At 32.9% G+C, this 8,319-nt stretch overlaps 1 long non-coding RNA gene across 3 annotated transcripts; it reads right to left on the bottom strand.

Annotated features, from left to right (window-relative positions):
* Positions 1 to 1,008: 1,008 nt before the first annotated feature.
* Positions 1,009 to 7,426, bottom strand: LOC137835116 (uncharacterized). Of its 3 annotated transcripts, XR_011085018.1 has the most exons (5): positions 7,031 to 7,379; positions 4,602 to 4,843; positions 4,169 to 4,237; positions 3,918 to 3,979; positions 1,224 to 1,366 (listed from the first exon to the last, which is right to left on the bottom strand). It is a non-coding gene; the product is annotated as an uncharacterized lncRNA (long non-coding RNA). The 3 variants fall into 3 exon arrangements; XR_011085016.1 differs by lacking the exon at positions 3,918 to 3,979 and having other exon boundaries at positions 1,009 to 1,366; positions 7,031 to 7,426; XR_011085017.1 differs by lacking the exon at positions 3,918 to 3,979 and having other exon boundaries at positions 1,009 to 1,366; positions 4,710 to 4,843; positions 7,031 to 7,394.
* Between the last annotated feature and the right edge of the window lie 893 nt (positions 7,427 to 8,319).

The following is an 8,319-nucleotide window of genomic DNA, read 5'->3' on the forward strand; positions in this document are numbered from 1 at the left end:
GCACTAGAATTGATTAAAAAAACCAGTACTACTGGAAATTTTTAGGTATAAAAAGCGTCATTTATAAAATTTATGTTGAGTTGGTTATTTGAAATCTGAATCTGAAATTTGAACCACAAACAATTCAAGATCTTAGAAAACTTTTGGCGCTGCAATCACACCAAAATTATGCACCAAATAATTGTGATAAATTTTTCAAAATTCTTGTCAAATTACCGTTTCTGTTGGCGCCAGGATGAACACTTTTTTTGTTTGATTTATCATTTTTTTTCTATTTTGTCTTTTGATCTGATTCTTTTTTTTCTTGATTTTATAATACATCAATCTGTATAAATCCATATTTTCATAATTTTTTCTTCAACGTATTTTAATTTCATAATGAAAAACAGCCAGCACAGAATTGAAAAACAGAGTAATCCTAATTCTGGAATTAAAAACAATTTGAAGAAACTTCAGAAACACAACGGAATTGATGTATATGAATTTGTATGGATATAACACACAAATATGAACTCAAATCTAAAAAGAAAACACTACAAAAAAAAACTGATTTACCTACGGACAAAATCCATATGTAACAGCAAAAATCCGTAGGTAAATCAGCATTACCTACGGATTTCCCACGGACAGAAATCCGTATGTAATATTGGAGTAGGTAATTTATCTACGGATTATGAGTTCGTAAGTAACGACAGTCCGTAGGTAATACCCACGACCACCAGTCCGTAGGTAATACCCACGACCACCAGTCCGTAGGTAATACCCACGACCACTAGTCCGTAGATAAAATCTACTCACACATTACCCACCAATTATATTCCATGGGTAAATTCGTATATAATCCTATATCCATCAAAATGTCTATTCATGTATTTAAATAAATGCCTTTTTAACACCTATATAAATTTAATGTATCCAACACATATACAAGATATACTTATTAAACAATCTATTACCAAACATCATCCAATACACCTAACATAAAAGAAAAGAAAACTCATTTAATTTGGAATTCAAACATAACATAATTAAAGTCTCATCATATAAAAGATAAACTCAAGTCCACTTGAAATATCTATAAAAATCCAAACAAACTTCAAACATAACTAAAGATACATAATTCAAAAGTTAAGTGAACTTGTAATATATTTTGCAATTTAAAAAAACTACAAACATAATCCTAATAGCCTACATAATCAGTATTGTCATCTTCTTATTGCCTAGGTGGTTTCTTTTGCCTTAGTGGTTGCTTTTGCCTTGGTGGTTCTTGTTGCAACGATACTTGTTCATATTGTTGTTGAACGACACTTGGTATATCAGAAGGAAGCACGATCCCAACAATCAAAACCTAAGAATAGGTACCTAACTACATAACACAAAATAGAGAAAAGGAAAATGTCATTATCAATCAATTGTCAAATTCTAATGTATATTAAATTAATTCTAACAATTTTCCCTGTTTCCTCTTAATTATGTATGAATCAATTCCTTCCAAAAGACATCAAAAATTGAAATAAGAAATATATTTGAATATTTTTTTTAAATGCCACCTTTGTGGTTTTATTATAGGTTGGCCTAAAAAGGGTTATAGATTTGAATTCCAATTCCAATACATCACAAAAAAGAAAAGAAAAAATGTAAATGCATTTGAAACATGTCCTCTAAAATGTTTCAGGTGTTAAAATCAATGCATTATGCCATGTTGCAGTAAAAAAACAACATTGGTTATTTTTCTTAACTAAAAAAGAGCATAATATATAGCATACATTTTATGACTTATTTAATCTCATCAGTAGCGATCTAGATATGGTCACAATAAGTTAACTTGATTCATAAATAAATTAATTTGTAGTCGAACCAGCACTACCTAACTCTTAGCCTAATCACTACTATCAACATAAATAAATTGTTATATAAACATACTCATATGCTTTTTTGTCCAACTTTGATCTTCATCAAAAGTCCAGCTTCACACAAAACAGAGAAAGCCTCGATAAAAGGCAATAATCTATGTGTTCCTGTAGGAAGAGGTGGTGATGTAGAAGAACCTTGCAGATTCTCAGCAACATTTATGTTTGACATGTTAGGAGAGAAAGAGCTCTGTCCAAGTTGCATCTCAGTAGAACTTATACAAACTCAGTTATTGCCACAATGGCTCAAGCGTAGTGTTTAAATTCCAAATAGTTGCTTGATCATCATGTTGATCCACACCATTATTAATATCCATCTCACTCACAGTATTAATTGAAGTGAGTGAACTAAGAGCTTGCAGCACACGTAGAATGGCTGCACCAACCATAGAATTGGTGAAAGAAATGCATAATAGAATGAAAAATATAATCACCGGATCGTGTATTTTGCACTAGTGGATATAGAATGACACGGATTCATGCAGGAAAAGCAATATTCAAAGCCATTTCTAACTATGATATGAATCACTAGCTTGGCAAATCATATTGAACCATGCAACTCTAAGAATTATAACATGACTCCTAAACAATAATAAAAAATATATATACAACAAAGATGTGGTTAATTTGGGTTTGAACGGTCTAATAAATTGGACAAGAAATCAATAAATTACAAATGATAAGTTAACATTCCAAGTAATTAAAACCAATTAATTTTTATAAGAACTTGCTGGAAAAAAATACACATCTTTGGATGTTCCAATATTTGGGCCTTATATTATTTTAGTCCATGTACTTGAAAATGAAAGTCCACTAGATGATGGCAGTAGAATGGAAAGAGATTAAGTTGTTAGAATGACATCAATTTAAATTATATATGAAACCAAAGTACTAATAAAATTATCTCTCACTTTGTGCTTGTTTTGCACATAACACACCTATTTGTTGGAGTCAAAAGTCTCTTATAGAGATTATCTCCTGTACACAAACTACAAACAAATTCATAATATCTAATTATAAAGTGATGATTTTATTGAATAAAAATATAAAGTGGTGATTTTATTGAATAAAAATATAAAGTTATTTAAAAAATTTAGTTCATAGGAATTTTTCTAATTTCTTTAACTCCTCTAGCCCAATTTGCAACAAGCCCAACTAAAATTCAGTCACGGAAAAAGAGCCAACACAGGGAGCATCAGTAAAAAAATTCATGCATTTGTGTAGATCAATTTAACTTGTCAAAGATTACCCACTTGGTTTAGTGGTTGCTGCTCAAGATTTTGGGGAAGCTCAAAGTTATTAAGACTCAAACCGAGAAGAGTAGATCCTAGCTGCACAATTCACAAACCATGTATACTTGTAATAAGAACATGATAATTTAGCTTTCAAAACAAATTATTAGCTATTCTAAAATATTTATATTGAATATAAACAAAAACAAAAAAAGAAGTAAAGAATAGGTAGAGATAAAGGTGAAGCGCAAGAAAAATAAGCTAGGAAGTAGTATATATACAACATAACATGGATGGTAATTAACTTACAATATTTCTCATGGAGGGTTCCAGAGTTCAGTTCAGTGCATTTGTATTACTAACACGTGCCTTTTTCTGAATTTCTAGCAAGTTTTTCAATGCAATTTTGTCCTCCGTTTATATAGACTTTATGGCAGTCACAGTTAATGAGATGGTGTGATATCATATATGCAAATATATCTTCCCTTTCTTCTTTATGATACATCTATACGTACAAAGTAGGCGGTCCAGATTTACATGCATGCTTAAACAAGTGGTTTAACTACTATTATAACCATTACTTAATACTTCTTAGGCATAAATGCATTCCTGGCTAATTAAGTGATAACATTTATCAATTTGTGTAGCTTTTGAATTGAACCTAAGGAAAGAATTTTAAAATGAAAAATAAAAATCTCTATCGTGTTCAACTTGCATGAAAATACTAACTCTTGCTGACCTAATTTACTTTAATAAAAATGTTGAAAATACTAACCCTTGCAAAAATTTAATATGCAACAACACTCCCTTCATAATCTTTGAGTCACTTGGTTTTACCTTGGAATAACACCAAAAAGTGGTCAACAGTAATATAAGTCTAAATAGCATGAATTTTTACAACATTTTTTTAAATAGAGTTTGTGTGTCCAATAAATATATAGGTATAATTTCCCCTGCTTAGGGATACTTTCCAACACATGTAACTGGAAAATTCCATGGGATATCCATGCTTAAATGAAATAATACCTTGATCCAATCATGAAGTAGAGAAATAACTCTTGCATTCTCCTAGTTCATCCAAAGTTACTATAGCTCCTGAAAATCATTTAAAATATATTTAGAAAGACAAAAATCAGAAGAACAAAACTAACATCCAAAACTTATTTTAAGAGTAGTTAGGATCTCTTGGTTTTTTTTATCAGCTAATTAAATTAAAGGATACTTAAGGGGCCCTTTAACAAAAAAATGCAAAAGCAACAAAGATGTTCTAATCATCTATGTCTCTATTACAACCCTACACTAGTGCTTATAACAGAGAAATGCGCAGCTAAGAATCCCTTTAATGCATCATCAGTGCATAAACAAGACAACACTATATTCCACACATTATGCATCACCCTAAAAATTCAGAAAGCACAACACTTTAATTACATAGGACAGAACCAGTGGTGACACTAACAAGTCAGAGGAGCATTATCCAAACTTCACAACATGACCATGATTAGGAGGGCCTCTGGAAAACTCCCACTAGAGAATGATGTGATTGGAGGATATGTAACTATAATACCATAAAGCATGCCACCTTCCATCAGAATTCCACCGCAATACGAAATGACTTAGCCATGATACTTCCTCGTGCATAAAGATATGTGCCTGTTTTATGTGTGGTAGGAATTGATTTCTAGACAACACCTGCATCAACTGCATAGACGAATACCGCAGAAAATATAACAGTTTAAGGCTCCTTAGTGCAAAACGCAGGTAATAACCAGCCATCAAAGGAAAGGATGAGCAAAAAACATATTTCATATCTAGATAGAGTGAACAACCGCATGTCCCAGGGCATGGTTAAATAATGTTGCTACAAATTCCTCGAGCCTACTCTCATATATCACAAAGTATATCATAAATGATTTTGTGGTTTTTTTCATAATGTTCAAAAGGGGATTGTATGGTAAAACTGAAATTGTTATATGCTAAAGTTTTGGAATTTGATTAATATTATTATTGGGTTGTTAAGATTTAATTAGTTAGGATTTTATCATTTATTTATTTTATTAGGATTTTATCATTTATTTATTTTATTAGGATTTTATCATTTATTTAATTAGTTAGGATTTTATTAGGATTTTATTGGGATTTTATGATATTTAGTACTCTATAAATAGAGTATTGAACTATTATTTGAGATATGAATAATATATGCAATTTGTTTCCTTTTCTCAATTCTCTATCAATTCTCTATCATTGTTCTTGTTCTTGGTATAATCGGAAACCACCTAAAGGTTCCCTTTGTCCAAAGCCTAATCGTTCTTCGAAATCTCTTACGAGATGACCTAGACGCTTCTACACACGATCGTTCATATCAATTGGTATCAGCTAGGACCTTCCAGTACTTTCAATGGCAGATTCAACACGCTTCGCTCAAGCTGCTAAGGAGATGGAAGATCGAATCTCCCAAAGGATGGATAATAGGTTTCTGGAACTCGCGAATACGTTGAAGGAAACCTTGACTCTTTCTATAAAAGACACCATGCAGGAATTACTTACTCAATCTCAAGGAGAAGGGGCCCATGGCCTCTCCAATGACAACATGGGGTTTGGTGCAATATGCGATGATCCCATGGTTGAGTTGTTGCGTTTACGACAAAAGACTTCAGTTGATGCCTATCATGAAGAGTTCAATTCAATCATTACAACATTGAAGTTATCTGATGATCATATTCTAGGGTGCTTCCTTGGTGGATTAAAGAAAGAAATCCAGATGATGGTAAGAATGTTCCGACCTCAGTCTCTACAACATGCGTTTACATTGGCCAGGACGTATGAAGGACATAATTCAAGCAATTCGATGGCCAAATTCCACAGGGGAGTCTTGGGTCCAGCACCAGTGCCTATATCGTCGTCTGCTTCAATCAATGTGGCCCCTAAACCCAAACCAACACACCACTTCCCACTTGAGTTCATAGCAGAACGTAGGGCCAAAGACCTTCTTCACGTCATGGAGATGGAGGAAGATGACTCATATGATAGTCCTCCCAGTTATGTGACTGAATTATTGCAAAGGAATGAGCCACAAATCACAGTCAACGCATTAACCATAGTGGTTGGGTTCAGAACCATGAGAATAGTTGGATATCATAAAAAACGACCTTTACATATTCTCATTGATAGTGGCAGCACTCATAATTTCAAAGATACCCAAATGGATAAAAAATATGGGTGCATAATTGATACGATTGCCCATTTGAATGTCATGGTAAGCTGAGCTCTACCACAAACCTTAAAAAAATTAAGAAGGTTTTTGGGCTTAGCTGGATATTATAGAAGATTTGTTCGTGGGTATGACGTCATTGCTACACCTGATATGCTTAAGAAGGATAATTTCATTTGAAGACGAAGTACCATTGTTCCATTCTTGAGGGCAAGAATGTTGTTGAGGGGAGGGCATTGTTATATGCTAAAGTTTTGGGATTTGATTAATATTATTATTGGGTTGTTAAGATTTAATTAGTTAGGATTTTATCATTTATTTATTTTATTAGGATTTTATTAGGATTTTATCATTTATTTAATTAGTTAGGATTTTGTTAGGATTTTATTAGGATTTTATGATATTTAGTACTCTATAAATAGAGTATTGAACTATTATTTGAGATATGAATAATATATGCAATTTGTTTCCTTTTCTCAATTCTCTATCAATTCTCTATCATTGTTCTTGTTCTTGGTATAATCGGAAACCACCTAAAGGTTCCCTTTGTCCAAAGCCTAATCGTTCTTCGAAATCTCTTACGAGATGACCTAGACGCTTCTACACACGATCGTTCATATCAGAAATCGAGAAAGAAAAACTCAAAAAAATTTATTCCAATCAAATAATCTTACCTCTGACGGTAGGGTTTGACTCGCTAATGGATGCACTATTCTTTGCCACTTCACTACTTCGATTTTTCAAAGTTAGGGTTGAATACGAAAATCGTGTGCTCTCAAATGGGGAAGCTTCACTCTTAGATTTCGATTTTGGGTTTCGATTTGGCAACGAGTTTCATACATTGGATTTGGAAACCAGTAAGCTTTGGGATTTCGCTTTTGGGATTTGGCTTTTGGATCTGGGAACAAAGTTCAGAGCTTTAATTTGGAAACATGGTTGAAAGTTTTGATTTGTGAACGCAATTTAGAGGTTTGATCTGGCAACGACGTTCAGAGCTTTGGTTTGGAAACAACCTTCAGAGGTGAGATTAAGAGGTTCAAAGGTGTTCTCATTCAGGATGGGCATTTGTTTCTGAAACCAAAACATTTTCAAAATTTTCCAAACAAAAAAAAAAGGCGCTGCGAGAAATTTAGTTTTAAGGGCACTAGGGGAATTTTTTTAATTTACCCATGACTTATCTTTTCCCACGAACCTTTAGTGGTAGGTAACCAGACTTACTTTTTTTCCATCAAAAGTGATTTTACCTACGGACATAGTGGTAGATAAAAAAAAATTTACATACGCAAAAAAGTTGGTGGGTAATTATATGTAGGTAATTCAGTTTTTTCTTTAGTGAAAATGCACCAAAGGATCAAACAAACTCAGATTAAAACTAGACTCAAATCAAATCAAGAAACCAAAATTATCAAAAACAGCATTACATGGAATTGATGACAATTTAGGAGAAACATGACTAGACAAAACACAATTGGATTTAAAAATCAAAATGACTCAAGACACACAATATGAACCGATTAGAATTGCAAATAAGACACAAATAAACCAAAAATAGAACAGCAACACAAATCTATATGGATCCTACACAAAATTTGCAAAATAGAAGCTCAAGAACAATTTGAACACAATGCACCGATTGGATTTCCCCAAACAGCACCTAAATCAAATTAAAATGTAAAAAACAGCAAGACAATATGGAAAACTTGAAGAACAACACGACAACAAGAAGAACACAAATATTAAAACGAAATAAGGCACTTAGCTCTTGAAGATCATGGCTTTAGATACCAAATGATGGAGAAGTGCCTTCATTGTTTGTAGAATTGTTGGTGAATGGCAGAAGCTTCATGGAATGAAAACGAAACAAGGTCCTCCTAGGAGCTATGGTGACCTTGAAGGTGCATGAAAGGTATGGATTGAGAGTGGTGAGGCCAACTCTCTTTGGTAAGGGGGATTTGTGAAGATC

The sequence above is a fragment of the Phaseolus vulgaris genome, chromosome 5 (assembly GCF_000499845.2).
Source record: "Phaseolus vulgaris cultivar G19833 chromosome 5, P. vulgaris v2.0, whole genome shotgun sequence".
NCBI lineage: Eukaryota > Viridiplantae > Streptophyta > Magnoliopsida > Fabales > Fabaceae > Phaseolus > Phaseolus vulgaris.